Below are 21,534 nucleotides of genomic sequence, written 5' to 3'. Positions count from 1 at the left end.
AGTAAAACAAAACTCTGACTACACTTATCTTCATTAAATAAGGGAAATCCTGACTATGGAATCCAGCTCAAGCATTTTTATCACCTTGAAACATTCCGCCCCATTAGAGAGGTATTTACAGCTACTTCTAAATGAACCATTGCAAAATATTCCATCTCCTGTGTTTTCTCCTCAAAGATTTTTATCTGCCAGCTCCTGGAAATAAAATACATTGTTCTCATTCTCTCATTATTCTTATCTATCAAGGAATTCTAAATGCTTGAAACAACTACAAATACATAGGCCTGTAAGATGACTAACAAAATAAAAAGTCTTGAATAGATATTTTTTCCTTGCAGACTTTTGAGGCAAAGTAGGAAGGCAGGAACTTAGAAGGACTTAAAAATCTGGGAAGGTGCAGGTTTAAGGAGAAACAAGAAATACTGTAGAATGGGACTGACATCTTCATAATAAGAAAAGATTTTGAGAGAACAGGGATAAGGTGTTGATGTTATAGATGCTGATGGCTGGTTAGATAGGGAAGTTATAACTGTATTTCCATAGCAGCTTTGGTACTTAAGCAGGTTTCTTCTGCTTCATGGAGGACTCTGCAGGCAGGCTTCCTGCCTACTGGCTCCAGAACACCCCACGTCTACCAGCTGCACAGGTAGCCAGCACCAGCAGTATGCCACAGAGCTCCTTCGCTCTTTGGCTTTCAAAGGGTGGGAACACAATTTACCTTGGCCCTGCTTTCCAACAGCCTCAGATAGATAACAGACTTATCTGGGCTACTTCTGCTACTGCTGATGTTTAACAGTGTTTGGCCAACACAATTTTCCTTTGGAATTTTGCTATGGTTCACATTATCTTTGACAATACCAACCTTGTATTTGATTCAGTCCTTCTTTGCTATGACAGACAAGATAATTTTCTTTGCCTATTTCATCTATTTCCCTTCTTCAGTTTCTCTGGAGCTTCCTTTTTACCATTTTGAGATAGGACTAGTTAAAAGAAGAAACTTGTTGATTCCGAAAAGCTCAAACTTTGATGGTCAAACACGAAACAGAGTATCAACCTGTACCTTGATGACCTACAGAACAGCATTTTTGTGCTTATGTGTTTAAATGGAAACTCTTACATTGCTAGATCTCTAGAATATACCAGTTGCTACAGAAGGAGGTGGAATTTAAAAGCTGGTTAAAAAAAGGATATCTGAGATTAAGAAGACTGAGACCCTGTGGAAATGAGGTCCAACAAAGTCAAAACCAAGTCACTTGAGGTCTCGTATAATTGTGAAAAGAGAAACTAAGATCAGGAAAATGTCACTCTGTCCCCAACAAACTCCAGCACTTGGAGCCAGAAGAGATAGGTCGTTTCAGAGAAGGTATCCTAAGACCCTGCTTCAGTATGGATTTACTACCAATGCACAGAACCTGGAATACTACTCATCTCACTCCATACAGGAATCTTATTCTGCAGAAAAAGGTCATCAGATGGGTTATTATTTCTAAGATTTACTACATATGGAAGAAGTTTGTTCATCCAGAATTCTGTACCAAGCATTTCCATACATAGCACTTTAAGACACTATAACCATTGCTTACCAGTTGTTCAAGAGAGCAGCTTTTGTAGGCCTAAGAAAGTCATTGTTCAGATGTGAAGAGCCCAGAGTGATCTAAAAAACCTCATGAAGGTTATAGTTGCTAAGACTAAACACAGCAGCCCATTTCAATCCTCTGCCAATCAATACAGAGACCCAGGATGCTAATCAAATGTTCAGAATATCCTGTAGCAAGTCTGTAGCTAGATCTACAGTATATAGTAGTTGATAGTTAAATAACATGCATTTGCCGATATGTGTTGACTTTTTTTTTTAAGTAGAAATACTGGTTGTATGGTATGTTTAATAATTCATGTGTTTGTCACTTCTGACATTTCTGGAACAAGAAGGCTTTAGTCTAAGACCTCCTGCAATTTAGACTCATCATTTTAGAAAGAACACAGTGTATTAGAGACTTACTCATGGCTCTGCTAGCTGATTCACCTATTGAGCTAGACTGCAAATCTCACAGTGTAAATGTCACGTCTGTCTAAATTTGGGTGAGCTAATTAGGTGTTGCAGAGCTAAGCAGATCTATTCATGACACTGGGTGTCACTGCAAGTGTTCTTGTCCTATGGCTTTCAGAAATCAATTTCAAGTTCAGCAGACACTTATCTAATTCCATCAGAAAATAATTATGTTATAGGGCAATCTGTGGGAAAAAAAATGCATACATGCAAGGTATAGAAGTGCTATTTAACAGTGCAGAATGGTTACTTGTTACAGGCCAAACCACTTGCCTCCTTAATGGCAGTCCAAGACTAACTGTGGAAATGAACGATTCTGTGTCTAAAGTTGTACCTTTCCCTCACCCCTTGCATACACCCTGCAGTTCTGCCCCTTTTAATTTGTCTACATGAGAATACACAGGTATAGGCTAGACCAAGGGATCCAAAACCTCATATCAGAACTCTCTTATAAATATTCAGATCTCTCAGTACTCAGAAAAAGGAAGGACTCTTTCTGCACACCATCCACACTGAGGTTGCTAGATAGAAACTATAAGCTCATAAAATAAGCTAGTTCAATTTTTGTGGATTTTAATCACAGTAGAAATTTGGAAGTAGGTACACATGATTAGAGCTGATCAGGAGTCTTAGGGCAAAAGGGGTTTACTTCAGAAATACAAATCATGGAAACATGTCTAAATCTCAGTTTTCAGAAGCTTCTGCTGAAACTCTGGGACATTTCCACTGGAGACCTGCTAAGTTTCAAGCCAGCTTGTCCAATTCCCTTAAAAGACATAAATCTCCAGTTCTTTGACATGTTCACCTTATTACCTGTCTTGGAGTCAAGGTTCCCAGGGCTCCCAGCTCTGTGGCAGACAGCTATACCCTGAGAACATAAACAAAGCATGAAGTTCCTGATGCTTTTAGCCTCATCACTCCATTAGGACACTTCACTGTCCAGAATGATGCCCTTTAGAAAGCGCAGATAGCCAGGACTGCCTTGATGTTGTGTGAATGCCGGAATAAGCAAAATGCAAAAAATGAAAAAAAAAAAGTCCTCACCATAAAAGGGAAAATGCCAGAAAAACGTAAATTTGGTCAGATCAGCAAAGTATTCAACTGAACCTATACTTGGCCATAAATAAGCAGATTAGCAAACTTCCCCATTTTACACATTAGCAGAATAATAAATCCAAGTACCAATTGCAAAATGAAAGGTAGTTTCAGGGAAATCTGTCCAATATTGATGAGAGATGGACCATGATAAACTACTGTACCTGCAGCTGGAGAGATAAATATGTCATTCCCATTTGGACACAGTCTGGCCTAGTTTTTGCCCAACTATAATTAATTATCTTTAAACTAAACCTGAAATTCACTAGAGCTGCTCTCCTTAGTTTTATTTATTGTTTTGGCAAAATAAATTATAAACTACAATCACCATCAGAACATTTATTCACAGTATTAATTTAGAGAAGTTTCTTGATTTTTTTAAAAGATTGGGGTAAGCCAAACCTCAGCAAAACTTGGATTCAGATAAATCCAATATCCTCTTTCCTAGTAATACACTTCTAACAACATTATTTCCTTGATGATTTTTAATCTTGATGCTAGGGGCAGCTTGTTTCCCACCCACCCTCCCCCATGTCTTCCTAAGCATGTGTTATTTTTGGCCTAGATGTAGAAGCCATCACTCTCTGAAAAGATTTAACAAATATCAACACTTTCAGGGTCCTTTGGAAGAGGAATTTAATACCTTTGCTTGATTTTGTCTTCTGTGGAATAGCTAATCACACAGAAGACCGCCAATTAATTTCTGGTGATGCCTTCCTCAAGAATCTTTAACATTATAACTTTTTAAAATATATATTTATATATAATTTTTAAATATTATAAATCCTAAAAATGGAGAACATCAGAAATATGAAAATTTCTATTTCACACATCTGAAAATGATGAATTATATTCTTCAGCATATACACAATACCTCCCATGCAAAGATCCCAGAATTTCAAAAATACTAGTTAAAATAACATAAGACGGGTGTATGACAAGCATATTCCATCATGCCATGGATTAGCTGAGGCACAGAGCATCCTAATGAATCACCCTACCTAGGGTTGCCCAGAAGCTAAATGAGGGAGTGAAGGAGAAAAGCCACCAGGCTCACGACACCTTGTTTGTGTTCTAACCACCTCCAGTGCACTCCTGCCGTGAGGAAGAGCGGGCAGGTTACTGGCTTCAGCTGCCTCAGCAGCCATTGCTCTCCTCTGACAAAGACGCTGATTTTATCAATATCTTGGGTCCCATTGTCCTTAGGCATATAACTGAAGTTTTATTCACCAGTTATGAAGCAAGACACTCCCTGCTTGTAATTTCTCTTGCAGCGATAGCAGAGAGGTCACCCATTATACCTGGCAGCGTGACAATCATAAAAAGCTACTCAAAAAGGCCAGGAATAAAATTAGCATTTATATTCACAACAATCAATTTTTGCGACAAACACACCATGTTTACATCTACAATAGTTTCAAATTATCTCTTTACAAACAGGGCATTTCAAAATCTTGATACTTGTCCCCAAAAAGGATCAGGAAACAATGGAAGAGGTTTTAAATTTTAACCTCTCCATTTTAAGACAGTTTATGACACATGATTGATGGCCACAGAATTCAAGAGCTACAGTTTGGGAGCCTGCTGATTAAAAGCTCACATCACCTTGGGCTTGGAGGTGAAACGCAGGGAGAGCGAAAACCTCTGGCTGCATGAACAAAAGCAAGGCAGAGAAATTAGAAGTTTAGAAAGGAATAATATTAGACTACTAAATGGTATTGATTTCTTATTCATAATCACCACAGTGCCTAGATGCCTGAGATGGAAATCAAAGCTCCGCTGTGTTAGGCATTGTATGCAGAGCAAGAGACAGTGCTTCCAGTCTGTATACACAAAACAGTGGTAGGAGAAGCAAGCACAAAGGGGAATTAAAGCACAAGAATTAAGGTACAGATTCTTCCCTCCTAACTTGAGGCACTTAACTAATCTACCTAAATCAGGAAGCTAAGAACATTGACTTTATCTACATCAATGATGAAAGAGAGAGGAGATGAACCAGTCCCTACATTTTTCCTCTGCTACCTATTCACAAGGTTCATAACTGATGAAAGCTGAATAAGTTACTTGGGATGCCAGGCCACGGTTATCCAGACCAAGCTTATTTCAGAAGTCAGCCCATAGAGTTGAGATGGGAACATAGTTCAAACCTCCTCAGCCAAAAAGCCTCATGTTCATTGGCAATTTTACTATTACATGTTAGAATGGAAGAGTTGAAATGCTATTGATTTAGCTCCTTAGATGAATATTTACCCCACGAAAAGAGTGCTTTTCTTTAAATTGGTTTAAGGAAAACTAAAATGATAAGCTAAATGGAAAAGAGCCACTCCTACATAAGGAGAACAATGTCCACATTATAATTACAGGGATTTTGATTCACATCACAGCTTAAACCAGCAATAACTTCTCAGTACAGCTGAATTGTAGTCTACTGCCTTATCCACAGGACCGCGCTTCTTTTCAAGGGAATTATAGGTAAAATATCTAATGTTTAAACCTACTTCCATAATAAAGAAAAGCTAAGAGGAAAGCTGTTTCCCTACTCCCTGTACAAGTTGTTTGCTAAACTGTGTTTTGAGTTGTTACACAGAATATATTAACATAGGCTGAGAGCTACTGCAAAGACCTGTGAGACAGGACTCGCAGATGCAGATTGTGACCAAACCTGGACACAGGCACCTTCGTTTCTGACTGCCTGAGTCTCTTGCACTGCTAGCAGAACGCATGCGGTATCCTTTTGAAGGAAAAAACAGCATCTGCACTTCTGTTTTAGCTGCTGAATCTGGACGGAGATACCTAGGAAAGACAGATTGCTGTTATAGTGGAAAACCAACCACAGTGCTACCTTTGAAGAAGACCAAGCCCAGTGGGCCCAGCATTAGAAGCGTCTGCTGCCGGAGGGAAGTAAGAGCTCATGCTCTGGCACATACAGTGATAAAACCTTTAGTGCAAACCGCTGCCGTATCAAAGTATCTGGGCCAAAGTTCCCTACAGGCTCACATTGCATATGTTAATTATATTATGTGTTGTCCAAAGTGTGACAAGACAGAAATATTTCTCAAATTCCGGGGCTGAGAAACACTGACACTTTCCAAGCATAAGCACCACTAAGTCACTCAGCTTTAGCTCCCTCTCACATTAGCAGCCATATATCAAGGCCCAGGACTTCTACATTTAGCCCTTGTGTTCACAATGTCTGAGGAAGACCACAGCTCACTAACCAAACCAGTGGTTGGTCTCAGTCTCCCTGCACTTGGGGAGCCAGAGTCCTGTCTATCCCTAAGTGCCAAGAGAAGAGGACAGAAGCTCTCCACCAGCTCCTTGCACAGACAAATGCCAGAGGGAGCCATCAAAAAACTCATTTCTGGGTCTATTTGGAGAAAGAGCTGCTCCTACTCTGAACCATCCAAGGTGAGGGAAGGCAGAGGGTGATGGGGAGTGAGGAGAACCCATCCCAGGCTTCTGAAGATCTTGGCAGGATATTGATCTGTCTGTCCAAAACAGAAGTAACATCACTACTGTTCTGGCCTGCAGGAAGGAGTTACTCCTTATTGCCTCAGTTCTTAGCAGCCTGGACTGTTTTGGACAGAACATAAGTTGGGCAGAGGAGGAGGGAAAAAAAGAAAGAAGGAAGAAAGGAAAAAAAAAAGCAATTCTCTGATTTCCCACATGTAATTCTTAAAAAGGTAGAGATTAAATAATTAAACAACAGAGCACTGTTCCAGGCCATGCCTCCAATCTAGGAAACACAGTGACTACTTGTCAGTAGTGACAGCACATGTTTGGCAATGCAGTGGAGCCTTCAGAAGGGAAGATGCTCTGCAGGGAGGGCAGGATGTCTGCTTTAACCCGCAGAAAAGTGGAAACTCCAGTTTCCCCACTTTACAAAATGGAACAAAAGATCTCAGACTGCCAGAAGTTTTAAGGGCTCATTAATGTTCATAAAATACTGAAATTATTGGTTGAAAATGAAAACACTCAGGATGAATTTCAGAGCAAAGGCTAAATTACTCATAGTACTTTAAAGGTTAAATATTCAAAATTAAAAAAAAACTTTACCAACAATGAGATCACTGAACAATACCAAAATACAGTGTATGTTTATGATCTTTTAAGATTGCAATTTGTTTTGATTACATCAAACAGCATCTGCTCTGTTTTTTCTTTACCCAAAGCACTAAGAATATGCATAATCTCAATATCACTCTGTATTGTGGAATTTGCAAGTCTTTCTGTACATTTCATTAGAGGGGAACTCTTCCAAGGCAAACTTGAAAATATATAACACAATATGAGGAAAAAACCTGCCAGGAATACTGCACATTTGCATTTCTTTTACCAGAGGCATTACTGTTTGAGAAAAAAAAATTCTCTGTTGCACCCCATACTCTGTCTCAACTGTGGAGAAGTCATAATCTTATGCTTATGGCATGCATGGGTGTAGTCAGGCATAGCCCATGATCGCCATGGTGTACAATTTTTAATTCCCTAAGGGCAACATTTTTTATTGCAATTGGCAGGTTATTTATAGTTGTCATTTTGAGCTGCTTTGTTGTTGTTGTTCTTCAGGCCTTTTATTAACATACTGCTAGATATCACTCTATGACGACACATGCTGTGTTAGTGATAATGTTGTCTGTTGTGGCAGGTCTACCTTGGCAGATTATGGGTATAAAATGGGCAGGGGGCAATTGACTTGTCAGAATATTTACAAACTTCAAATTGCTATCTGCACCCCTTAATGACTTGCACAATGAAAAAGATTGCAATGTCATCATGTCTGCACTGCATGATGTATGGTAATAGAGAAAATGGGCTGGGAGGGAGACAGCCCTCATTAAAAACAAATAGCTGTGATTGACATGAAAAACTGTGAAGGCAAAAGGAAGGTAAACACATTTAAGTGGTGTTATTGGAGGGCTCACTGAACTAAGAAGGCTTGCTAGCCTTATGTAGGCTCTACTGAAGAGATTTGCATTGGTCCATGAACAATGGCCATTATCCCTGAAGATACAACCATTTCTTCCTCCTGGCTAAATTCATCCAAAAACAACTCTGCCTGCAATTTAAAAGGACTACTGCAGCTTGTTCATTTTACTCTTGATTCATTTGTGTTCAAACAACTTTGCTATGCAACACTTTTTTTTTTTTTTTTTTTTTAAAGTAACCTATTGCACCTCTTATACACCCTTGCTGCATTTCACTCTGTGACTTCCTCTATTTTCCCCCTTCTCTGGGTCACAGAACAGTCCATCTTCCCATTACTCTAGAACAGCTTCCAGGGTTGTTTGGTTTGCTAATAGGAAAGGGAATAAGGACAATATCATATTTCTTTCTGTTTTCCTATTTCTTTTTCTTTCCCCATTTTTCTTCAAAATGCTCTTGTCTTCCTCTCTTCCCCTTCTCCCTGCTTCCTCTACTTGTTGACAGTCTTTTCACAGGCTCAAGAGTGATCACAGAAGTGATGAATCCCCACTAGAGGCACCTGCCTTTGCTCAAAGCTCCCATCACAGTCTGGGACTCCTGCTGCCAGGTTGGAGACTAACACAGGGCAAGAAGTCTGCCATTCGCTTGCACAACTTTAGCGATACCAGTCTTCCTCCCACAAAGACCAGACACATCAGCAGACACCCACTAAACAGGAATTTAAACATATTATCCAAAGACCTTCATGAATAATAAGGTTCTCTTAGTGAAGAGCTAACACTGAGCACAGAAGACTTTTTTCAGTCCTCTCTGAGAGGGTGTTTGAGTCTTACTGAAGAGCTCACACCAAAACAAGCTGCACAACCCCAGGGCTTGCATGATACTGCAAGAGCAGTCATCTCTGTTATCCTACGCCTCTGCTAGAACTAAGACAGATTCAAAGAGGAGGAAAGAAAAACAGGGTTTAGGGAACACATCTGCAAGCAGCACTGCCATCAAAGCTGTACATCATAGGAAGTCCAACTTTCTAACTTTACAAGCTTTCAAAGTATTTCTTTTGCTAGGAACCTCAGGACACTTACCACAGGCATTGGAGAGCCAAAGGAGTGAAAGTTCAGGAGCTGGTTCATAGGCAAAATATCCAGCACCTTCCCAGTACACCACTGGAAATCAAGACAGGGCAAATATACAGTCAGATGAAAAAATGACCTGGAGATGGCCATGATCTCTGACATTCTTACCAGCTCACTTCTTTTCATGGCCAAGTTTGGGCCACACAGTAATCACCACAGAGGATCAGCATGTTGGGGTGCAGCAAGGGTCATCTGCTCCCTAAGGGCAGGCAAGGCAGAAACCAAGGGTGACCACAGCTTGGGCAGTGCCCTCACCCATGGGACACCATCCCACAGGGTCTGAACACAGCAAGCAAAGCCAGGTGCTGGTAACAGGGTCCATCAACAGCCCCAGACACAACAAGGGGTTGAGCTGGGTCCAGAGTCTGCCCAGTCAGGAGCAGCAGGAGATAGGGCCAGAGACAAGACAAAAACCAGACCCACCTACAGCAGAGCTCAGCCCAGGACTACAGGCACAGGGCCGAGGTTAAATGGAGACATGGGCAGGAGGGGTGGGGTGGGGGCCCCAGGTGAGGCTGCTCAGGGCCATTAAGGCCTGGGGGTGCCTGCAAAGCCCTAACATATCCTTATTGCTAAACCTGGCACAGAAGCATGCAGAAACTGTATGTGGCTCGAAGCCACTATCTGATCATTTTTGCCACCATAGAAAGCCACTGATTGCACATTTCTTCATCATGATTTGATGGAGAGCTTTGATTTTAAGAGCTCTAGGTTTCCTGGGATACTTCAATTTCAATTTCTGTTGCCATCCTCCCCAAGCCAAGGTGGGGGAGGGAAAAAAGTCTCAGTCATTGTGAAGAAAGCAATAAAAAGAAAAGTTTCTAAAAGCTTTTTTTCATCTGTTGTGCAACCTGAGAAAAACAGAAACCAGTTACGCTTTCTTCATCACTCATTGTCTGTTCCTTCCAACGGAGCCAACTGCTGAGAGACCCGTCAACATTCCTACTAATAATCCCCTCTACCCAGCTCTCCTAGTACTTCAGAGACCTTTACATTTTCTTCTTGCCAAAAGCCAAGTACAAGACAGAGCGCACCCCATGCCAGCCTAATCGTTCCCTCTGGCGAGTAAGAATTTTTCCACTGACTAGAGTGGAATTGCACTGTATTCTTACTGAGAGCATCTAGTGTGCTAAAACAGCACAAGGTCACTAGGCAGCAAGATGATGGTGATTAAATACACAGCAGTTACGTATTGTGCTTCTCATCAATAGATCTCTAAGCACTTTAGTAAAACAGTAAGCATCCCATTAGATCACAATTTCAGATGGCACATGGAGAAAGAAAGACTTGCTCTGACAAAATCAGCAGGCTAATAGTAACACTGGGGTAGAAATCAGGTCTCCTAAATACCAGGCTTGTTCTTTATCCACCAAGCTATTCTTTCCTCCCAAAATATTTTCCTACACACAACATTTACAAGCATTTTCCATAACATAAGGATCTCACAGGTTAACTTTATAATTACAAATGCACGTCAAACTGTTTAAAAGGTGCTGCTAAAATACCATAATTTATTTCTTTTTTCAGCATTATTTACCAGCACCATTTTTCATAATCTTTGAAAATGTTAAAAGAGGGGTAACTGTTTGAGCATCTGGTTTGTCATAAAATGGAACATGTTTACCTAAAAGTGAAAGATTTACAAATGTTTTTAATGTTTCTATGGCAACCAGAAAATCACAAACCACTTGTGTCAGAGCTGTTAACATAGGAAAGACACATATTTTCTCCATATATATGGAAAAACATATCCCCAGCAGAAAAAGCATGTTTTCATTTTAAATCAAATGAAAGTGAGGGCAAAACCTTTAGAAATCCAGGATCCTTGCTTAGCCACAGACCAACAGCAACACAGGCTTCCCCACACAGCACCCCTGTTCAAAGCTGCCAGTGTTCTATACTAAGAAGCTCAGGCTATTAATCTACATAGTACTTGGTCTTTTTGTTAAGTCTACATAGGAAAACACCAACTGCAAGTAGTTGTGATAGCAGATTTTGTAATGTGAACAGCTGTATGTTATGAGGGAGCTGGACTGACACAGCCAAGCTCACTGCATACAGGCTATCTAATAACCTGCCGAGGAGAATAATTTTGGTTATTATCAGCCTCAGGTATATCACTGGAGACATGGATACATTTATCCAATTCTCTTTCATATTGTAGAGTCAATTTTTTCACAAAACTAATCATTTGCACTTACCAGTGCTGTTCAATGACTGCTGTTCAATGACAACAATCTGATGAACTTAGCTAAATTACATCTTACTCCCCTTCTTCTCTCATACAACTCTCCCCTACTTCAGGTTATGCAGAAAAACAGTCATTTTCATGGGACACTGCCAAAAGTTACTCTGAATCCATAGTTTCTTCTCAGTGCTCCATTTCTTACATTTGCTATCTAAGAAGCCATCACAACAAAAGCACTTCAACATGTAAAGCTACTTATTACAAGCTACCTCAACTTCATCCCAAATAAAAGCACAAAACAATTTTTTTGCTGTTTTTTTTCCTTCTCTGTTTTTAAGCACTCTCAGATGAGGTTAACAGATATTTAGCAGTGAGGGGCTCTTGCTTCAGGAAAGTAGTGTCTTTATCAAGAAGCTATTTGGTTCAGTTGATTCAGCAAAAGAAGCTTAAATTTATACATGTAAATGATCTCATCACAGTCAAGAGTCCTATGCATACATAAAATTGTGCATGTGCAACTGCATCCTAGTCTGCATCTTGTGTATTCACGGGCACCTCAGTGAGACTTCTGCACCGGGTGCAGATCCTAGAGCCAGAGAGAGGCCTGGGCATCTCCAGGCTTCAGGAATTAGATGGAAAGAATCAGCCTTTGGATGTGATTTTATCTCTCTACTGACTATAAAGAGAGACTGGAACAACCACATCCCTAATTCAGGGATTTTATAAGGAAAGAGGGCATGAATCTTGGCCTCCATGTGGGTCACCAAGCTTGCCCAAGAAACACAAACTTTCAGCATATATAGTAGATTAAAGGCTTTAGGAACCTACAATTGGCACTCCAAGAGTAGCCTGTGAGTTTAGACATAATCTTATTTTCATTTATAGAACTTTGGGCCTGATATTCAGAAATACCTGAATATACCAGAGTGAACATAGCCAAATGAAGCTAGTGGGTGAGCTACATTTCTTGCAGCCTAAAGAATCAGGTTATAAACATTTAAGTAAGTGCATATGGATGGCAATCTCACTAATCCACTTTAGTCCTAGATGCCTAAAACTGTTCATGAAAACTTGACATCAAGAATTAGAGGCCCTTTTTTTCCTTTGCTTTGATTTCTTGAGCTTTAATACAAGATTCATGAGACTTATTAATTTGTGTTTTGAGATACAGGTAACAAAGAGCATTCCATAAGCAGTAACATCACTATTAAAGAGATCTTCAGCATCTGAAACCATGTTTGTTTCTCTTCCAGACAAACATACCCCATAAGTATTTGTATGTTTCTTTGGAAAAAAGTGGGTGCTTAATCTGTGACAATTACAATGAGAAAGAGATAGGAATTTACATGATATTCTATATTAAGTCACATGCATATTTTATAATCTCACTGAATGTTACTAGAAACAGCTTTTCATTCCACAGTCCCCTCCAAACTGTCACATCTGCTAATTCAAAATCAAGTTTTGGGATGTTCCCCCCCTCCAAAATAAAGGCCACTGTGGTTATACTAACAACTGACACAAAGGACAGATTTCCTCTCACCTAACTTCATAGATCTCACAGTTCAAAGGTTTCTTTAAGCTAGAAATACAAGCTCCCTCTAAAGTCAATGCAGAGAATCACACACAAATAAATTGGAATAAATTGCACTTAAGAAGACATGCCCTCTAGATGAGACCACATGATTAAACTAGATACCTAATTCTTAGGTGGATAAAGTTAGGTAAAGTGAACTCTTTTCCCTCCCTCTGCCCCAACTGGATTTCAAATGCTAGTCTTACAAGAGATTGAAGATTCTTATATATGAGTAATTTCTATGAATCCTGTTTTAATTTCACGAGGATAATATGAGCAGGGGTATAATATGTAGCACTGTTGGTTTAGGTGTTAAGAGTCTTTATGGAACTGCTGGAATAAATCCAGGGATTACAGGTCCAATGACTGATGAGGACAATATGAACCTACTGTTCTTCTGGAGAACTAGAATTTGCATTTCAATGCTCATGCTAATCCTGCCAACAACAGCTTCCAAAAATCTATCTCGGCTAGAGATATTTCACAACTATCTCATAATACATATCTGAGCACATTTTTCTGGGACAGATTGGGCAGCATAAACTCATATGAATCAACGCAAATACTCTTCCTGAAAACGGTGGTAGTAGTAATGTGAACAAATGCTTGCTAAAATGTCATCTACAATGTGACACGTGAATGTTGCCACCTATCAATCAGAGTCCTTGAAAAAGGCAAGATTGAGAATTTAGTCTCCCTTCAGTTTCCATGGTTATTTTTAGGTCTTTAAATGACCACTCTAGAGAAATGAAATTAAGCATAGAATTTTCTTTTAAACACAGCAAACACTGTTCTTCCAGGAAAGAAATGTACTACCTGTAACTTCATTCAACACTAGTTTTCCTATACCTATACACACAGCAAACAAGTTTATAAATTATAACACTGACCTCTTGCTCCCCGGTGTTTAGAATTAACACTTTATCAGTCATCATCCAATACAAAATATCAGGACTCCCAATGGACCTCTGTTATACTACAAATAGTAAATATAAACAATTACTTTAGTAAAACTAAGGAAGTGACTATGCCATATCTCAAACTTGGAGTACTGAAGTACAAAGCTTGTTTTTATTACAGTTTCAGCTAGCCATTTGATATCTAACTAACCCAGCTTCTAGGGGCAGCAATAACATACTGGAATTTCTTTCAGTTATTTCTGTGTATATTCAGGAAGTGGGTCCAGTCTCTCACAGGTCTGCTAACTAAGATCTGGTGTCAGCATTTTGACAGTTGGTTAAGCATTTGAATGGTGCCACCAGTACCACAAGTCTGCCTGTCTCAATTTCTACAGTACATGTGTGGCAGAAGAACTGGTCACAGTGCCACCAAAAAAGCTGCTTCAGGCCAGAGGCTAAAACTGAAATAAACTGTCCCCCAAAACCCAAAAATGTCTTTAGCTGCTTTCACATGTCTGTGGATATTTTCTACTTTTATTTTCTACTTTCATTAAGGATGTTGTCCTTTGTTATTAATTAAATGGAGAATATCCATAGCCAGTGACTGAATTACCACAAAGTACCTGCTTAAAATGATCGATATTGATCAAACTAAAGGGTCGAAAGTGATTTGGCTCAAGAAAGGTTTTGATCAAATTAAGTGGATGATCTAATTAACCTGTGATTAAATTAAGTGGAGGGCAAGGCGTATAGGCATAAATCCCATACACATTGAGATGAAACTAATAGTAATGCACATATCTACAGAGGCTGCCAGGGGAAAGCATGCAATAAATTCAGCAAAGAAAAAAGGTCACGGAAAGAAAGAGAATATAAAGCATGAAGGGATTAGAATACCAAAAGAAGATAAATACAGCCACAGATAATGATTGCCATTGGAAGAGCATTAGCCAAGGCTGGTAGAGCAAAGGCTGAGAATACACTAGAGTATGAAAAAATTCTTGCAGATTAAAAATCTAATGCAATGCAAAACTCAGTGATTCAAATTGAAATGGAATTCCAGAAGCTACAAAACAGGCTCTTGGACAAGTTCAAATTAATATGTCTGTAGTCTGCACCTCGTGGACAGCCGGTGACAAAGAACAGCGATAGGAACAGGTTGTTAACAAAGAGGCAAAGAGGTTTGTCTGGCCCAAACCAGACAAACATTCGTGATGGCCTTGGTTGCACACAGTAGCTCCTTGATGTTTGGGAATCAGGATACTTCTGGCCAGGCATTCACTAAAAGGCCATTTGCAACAACCCAAACAAGAAGATACCCATCCTTATATGACCCACTCTTCTCTCTAGACCAGTCTGATTTCGTTTGGAGGGCCCTTAATAAAATGCACAATCTACTTCCAAAAAAGACTGAGTTGAGTTGCTGACATTATTGTGCATCTCCAGAAAATAAGACCTCCTGTTTGTCTTTTGCCCTAATTAGACCACGATAATACATTAATCTTGATTTCCGTTGGCTGGTATTCTGAAAGCCCGCTAGTACTCCTTGTATGCAATTTGGGGACATGTATGTAAACTTTTTTAAAATGAAATATTTTAATATGTTCTTCAGAAAAGAAACAATTGGCTGTAAATTATTCAGAAATGATAAATTACAGAGAAGGAACTCACTGGCACTGTAGAATTGCTTTATTTCTGCCAGATACTTATAACAACAAATAAATAGTTAAAACACCATTCCAGAAGTAATGTTTTCACTCTGCTATAGCACAGGTAGTTTTCTTCAAACAGTACTTCCTTCTAATTATCTTGCTGTGTTGAGGCAAATGTTGTTGCTCAGAATTTTGAGTGTCCTCTGAAGTGCAGGACAAGCTTTTAGGAGAGAAAATCCCCTGGGGATTTTAGGGATCAGCGGTCATACATCAGAGACCCACATGTTTTCCTGAAACTTGTCTCTTCTGGGACCATAGGCAAATAACTTAGGTTCCAGTTCTAAATAGCAACTCTACTTCCAAGGCTATTGGCAGTTTTCCACAGTCACTTTTTCTGGAATTTGGAATACTTGCAAAAACTACAGTAGTCAATGGAATTTGTAGATACTCAGCATTTTCAACTGTCAGATTGAAGGTGTCTCTGTGAAAGAAACCCTAAATAAGTACTCTTTAAAAACTTCCAGCCTTCATCATCTGGGGACTCTAAAAAAACACAAGTCATCTTTGGCTACAGATATCCAACCTAATGCTAAACTAAATGAGTTCAGATATTGTAATTAGTATAAGCCATTTTATTGCCATGTTCTGTCTGGGGCAATTGATGCTGCTGAAAAGAGCAGAGACAGTTTAAGTATTTCTACATGATAATACATTGTGACTGACACATATATGTTTGGTTTCTTGATTTCCTCATCTGTGAAGTGGGTGATAACTACCATACTCTCCATTTGTGAGGTGACATCCACCAATAAAATGTGGCATTCAGTGGCAATCATTTTAATTGCTTAAGCATAGTATTTCTTAGGTAATTTACAGAAAGCTTAACTAAGCTCTCTTCCTTTTTTTTAAGTTCTAGTTTGGGGAAAAAATTCAGAGACATTCTTATGTTACATTAAATTGTTTGTTTCTCCTCCATTCTTTTCTGTGCCTTTAGGAATGTTCAAGTCATGACTGGAAGCAGAAATGCCACAGTATTTTCTGACAATATATGTTCTTTGGACATATGCAGAAAGTTATTTAAAAAAATCCAGCCTTTCAGAAGACTCAGCCATTTTTAGATGCTTTTTGGACTGATTTTGTTGAGCCGCATAGACGAGAAAGTTCTGCTAAGCTCTAAATAACCCTGTGAACTTGAGTGTGCTTACACTTTGTCTAATGCTGACTTTGGAAAGTGTACCCAAGTGCTATCATTTTTTTTCCTTCTTCTCTTCCCTCTCCTCTCTATCTGAGCTGAAGTCTAACTATAGTGAAATTATGCACATTAAGATTATGCTTCTCTGAGTGATGATAGAATAGAGAGTACAGTTGTAAAATTCATGGATGTCAGCAGCTTGGAGGGGTTACAAGTACTCTGGAGGGCAGGAGTAGAATTCAGAATGATTTTGACACATTGGGGAAATGCTGTGAAATCAACAAGATGAAATTCAAATTGATACAAGTACAAAATACTACACTCAGAAAGGAAAAAGCAAAGCATGCACAAAATTAGGCACCAACTGGCCAGACAGCAAGAGAGCAAAAAGCAAGGAGGCTTCTGAACACCATAAAATGTGTCTCAAACAGCACTATGATACAGCCTTGTAAACAAAGCACATCCATTTAAAACCAGGGTGTCATACATACAACCCAAGATATACTTTCTTTCAGCTCTTCTCAATACTGACTAGGTTCAACTGAGCTTAACATGTCCAGTTTGGGAAATGCAGTTTCCAGACAGAGAGCCCAAGGAAGAGCAACAAAAGATGTGAAAAATTTGCCTAAGAAAGAAAAGAATTGGGCCTGCTCTCTTTAAGAAAAGGGAGGGCAGGAAAGACTAAATAATAATCTTCCAATATTTAAAAAGTTGCTACAAAAGAGGATCTCTCTGTCAGAAAGAGGTCCACCTTTTGAAGACAATCTCCATGTTTAACAGAGATTGCAGAGGACATGGCTAGGTTACTGTACAGCCAGGGAGATTTGGACTGGATATTAAGAAATACAGCAACAACTTAACTGGGTAGCTTGAAGAATTTCTTTCACTGAGGATATTCAAAAAGAGTCTGGGCAATGTTTTATCAGGCAAGGTAAGCTAGATCCTACCTTGCTGTAGCTAGATCCTACCTTGCTGTGTGAGGAAGGACAAGGTGGTCCTTTCTACATTCTATAAAGAGTGCTACCACTGTCACTTGTGTTGTCTTAAACAGCTTAAAGAAAGCAGTCTACATTTTAAAAGTAAAACAGAATTTTGGATAGCTCAATACTTGAGCCACCCACCATAAGACATCACCAGGGACAAAACTTTGAGTGGGCCAGTGCTCAGCACTTTCTAAGAATCAGACCATGTTCATATACCAGAAAATACAGCTAATCAGAGTCACCTAGCAACTCTGAAAACTTTGAGACATTTTTTATCATTCCATTTATGCATTAATGTGGATTTTTAATCGGCTACATTGTGCACAGAGTGATGATTTCTGCTCCAAGGTATAGTCAAAAATGGTCATAGGCAATCTTTTTTTCTTTTTCATTCAAAGAGATCTACTCCTATGCAAAATAACCTCTGTTCTGCAATCAATAGCACCACTAAACTATTGGATTAGAAATCATAGCACATAATCAACTCCAAGACTCAAACAGCAGAATTCCTATTGTTCTTTCCTGAGCAGACAAAACGAGATCTCTCTGTTATCTTTTTAGTATCAACAATTGCACAGTGAAGATATTAATTTTCCATTAATAGGCATGAATTATACATCTGGCAGTTGTCAGCTGCTTTATGTTACTGGAGCAATGAACTAACCTTACACCATGCTGGCAACTCTGCAAAATTACATATTATATCAAGGGCATCCCTTTCCCAACTCAGATGATTGCAATAACTTCATATCATAAAACCTTATAAAGCAGTTTAATCTTCTTTATGCATGAAGTAACTTAATCTTTTTATATAGTACCACTTCATTTCTGTACATCTAACACTAACAACAGCTTAATACAAGGTGTAATAATATTTTTCACTTCATCTTTTCCGGGTTGCAGAACCTGTTGCAGAGTCTTCACTTCCCCCAATAGTTCTGCTGGTTTCTTCTCTATAACCTGTTACACTTGAAGGAAAATTGGCAGGTGCCCTGCTAGAAATCAGGAACATTAGAAGGTCCCCAAAAAGACCTCTGTTTTTCCACTTCATTGCACATAATCATGGTTTCCATGACCTTCATGACTCCTTACCACATGCCCTGAAACAAGGAGGAGAACTAGATAGCAAACCTAGGGAAATGGCTAAAACTAAACACATTATTTATCTGGGTTTTCATGACAGCCTTAGATTAATGGACAAATGACTCCAGACAATTTCTCTTCTATTACTCCTCAGACAGTTTTTGGTTCAGACATACTGTATCTTAACTCCTTATTCCTCAGAAGATACCCACTTTTCTAACTCATTTCCTACAAAGGCACCTGTAGAAACGTTGCAGTTTTTCTGAGTTAATTCTTATTGGCAAAAGAAAGGTGTTAATAGCTGAATGAGGACAATGAACAGTGCATTGACTTCTTCAGTGCAGAGCAATCCTTTGAATTTTCTTTCAGACAATTATTATCTCCTGTGTCTTACACTATTATCTACCTGTGGAGTGTAATCAGCCCCTTATCTCTGGTACTTAATGTTATATACACTTAACACTGTTAGACTTCAGTGTAAGTGATTTGATGTTTATTCCATAAGCAATTTTAACTTACCTTCCAGGCTTATTTTTTGTCAAGTTATAAACAACTGTGTGTACTAGTAAGAATGGTTCTAACTGTGGCATTCTAATTCTGCATATACAGTAACAGTTACTTAGGGGGCAGGAAACAGAAGCTTTTTGTTTCTTTTTTCCATGTTTTCAAGGAAAGGGCTAGAAGCATCAAAAGAAAGGCAATTGCTAATATGAGAGAAATAATCATTCACTTAAGGCATTCCTAACTTGTAGTTCACTTTGCAAATACAGTCTATAATGTCACACCCACACACACAGGTCCCCTAGCTTGGGGAAAACTGTGAGGAATCAATGCTGAGTTCCAGGCTATGGATTCTGGTCCCTTCTAGCATCCCTTCTCAATCGGATCGCCACCCCAGCCTGTATCATGGCTTGTAGCGCGGCAGTTTTACAAGCAGCATGCTGATATAACTTGCAGTTTTTGTTCCTTATCCTGCCACAGAGTTTGGGAAACAATCAAAACTTTAATTACAAACATAATTCCTCTTTTCACTCATCCTGGACATAACTCGACTTCTCTGTAATTAGACGTAAGCAAGTTAAATATAATTTCTCTATTTGTTCATGAAGAACTTCGGCACATTTCTATTTTAAAGTGAAGACCATGGTCTAGGCCCAAGGTCTCTCCTAGACTACCACTGTCCACTGCAGCTGTCCTCAATAGTGTTGCTCTCCCCCTGCATACCTGACCTTGCTCTGTTTATTCAGAATACTTGTGGGCCCACATTTGCTCCCTCTTTATTTAAATCAGAGTGCTTCCTCACCAGGTATCTGGGCATTAGGAAGAACATCTGAGTCTCAAGCAAGATACTTCTTCCAATATTAAGTGCAGGGGTAGTTCAGCTCTTGAATGATTGTCAGACTTTTTCCCATCACCCCAGAATGGAACAATCCATTTTTTTCAAAATTCATTTTCTGAAAACACAAAGTTCATTTTCAGTTACTGGCTTCTGCCCTCCTTCCTTTTTTTCTTAGGATTTCTAAAGAATTTGATGCAAGAAATAACCAGGAAAATTTCAGCTCTAAGCTCTACTATTAAAAGCTTCACAAAACTCTGAACAATGGACAAACAGGTTCTATAACAAAAAGTGTAATGCAATCTGTAATCCTCACTGCAAGCTCCACCCACAATACATGCATATGCATTGACATCTAGATACCACTGTTATCTAAAAAATTTCTGTTAAATAAATCATGCTGTAGAGAGACCTAGACAGAGTCTGTATGATTGCTGTCTTAATAACTAGTACCAGGAAGCAGTAATCCACTTGATATTGGCAATTACAGCCAAATCATTTTAGTACAAATTGATATACATGATATTGTAATATTTTACAAAAAAGTCCTTCTGTCCCTCATGTTTCAGTTTGTGGGATATATATTTCCTTGGCTTCTGAGACAGAAGTCAGTGGAAACTGCACATGAAGAACTAGGACAGCATACTGGTCTCTAAGGGGTTTGGATGACCCAGGCAACCTGGAAAGCATCCATCCTTCCTTGTTTTCAGTCTCTCAAACAGCAGAGATACTAAATGTTACACAGCTTTTAATACGCTAGTTTGCACATATCTCCAAAGAATATGGATATAATTGGCAATTGCCTAAGAAAACAAAAGGAAACAAATACACCTCAAACCTTAAAAAAATTATGATAGAAAACCTCAAATATTTGATTTACTTTCTAAACCTTCACCTCAAGCAGAACTGTGTCAGATGCCAAGCAGCATGGGAGAAAGACCACACGTTCTTTCTTTTAAGATCAACTTTCATAAAAAGACTGCATTTCTCTTCCATCTCAGTGAAGGACCAGGTGGACCTATAAGCAATTAGAGGTCTCTTCTCATTATTACGTCTCTCCTGATGTAACCCGCTGCAACCTGATCCAGCACACCAAACACCTCACTCAGGCCCTATTTACCTGGCACAGTGTCATGCAAAAAAGCTTAAACTGGTATTTGAAGGCATTAGCTTGCATACTACTGGAAGCTATGCTAAATAGGAGGAGGAAACTGGGTCAGATTAAAGGCTCATTTAGGCCACTAGCCTCTTTCCAGTCATGGCCAGCAGCATACATTAGAAAACAGCACAGATAAATGTTCATTCTGCCCCAGAATACACTCTCACCCATAAGTGGTTTGTGGCTCAGGGACTTCTCGAGTGAGTGGTGGCATCTTTGCCTTCCAAAGCCCTCTGTGGTCTTTTCTTCCAGGGGTTTGTGCAGCTGC

Source organism: Apteryx mantelli, chromosome 3 (assembly GCF_036417845.1).
Source record: "Apteryx mantelli isolate bAptMan1 chromosome 3, bAptMan1.hap1, whole genome shotgun sequence".
Lineage (NCBI taxonomy): Eukaryota > Metazoa > Chordata > Aves > Apterygiformes > Apterygidae > Apteryx > Apteryx mantelli.
Note: the sequence above shows the minus strand (reverse complement) of the source record.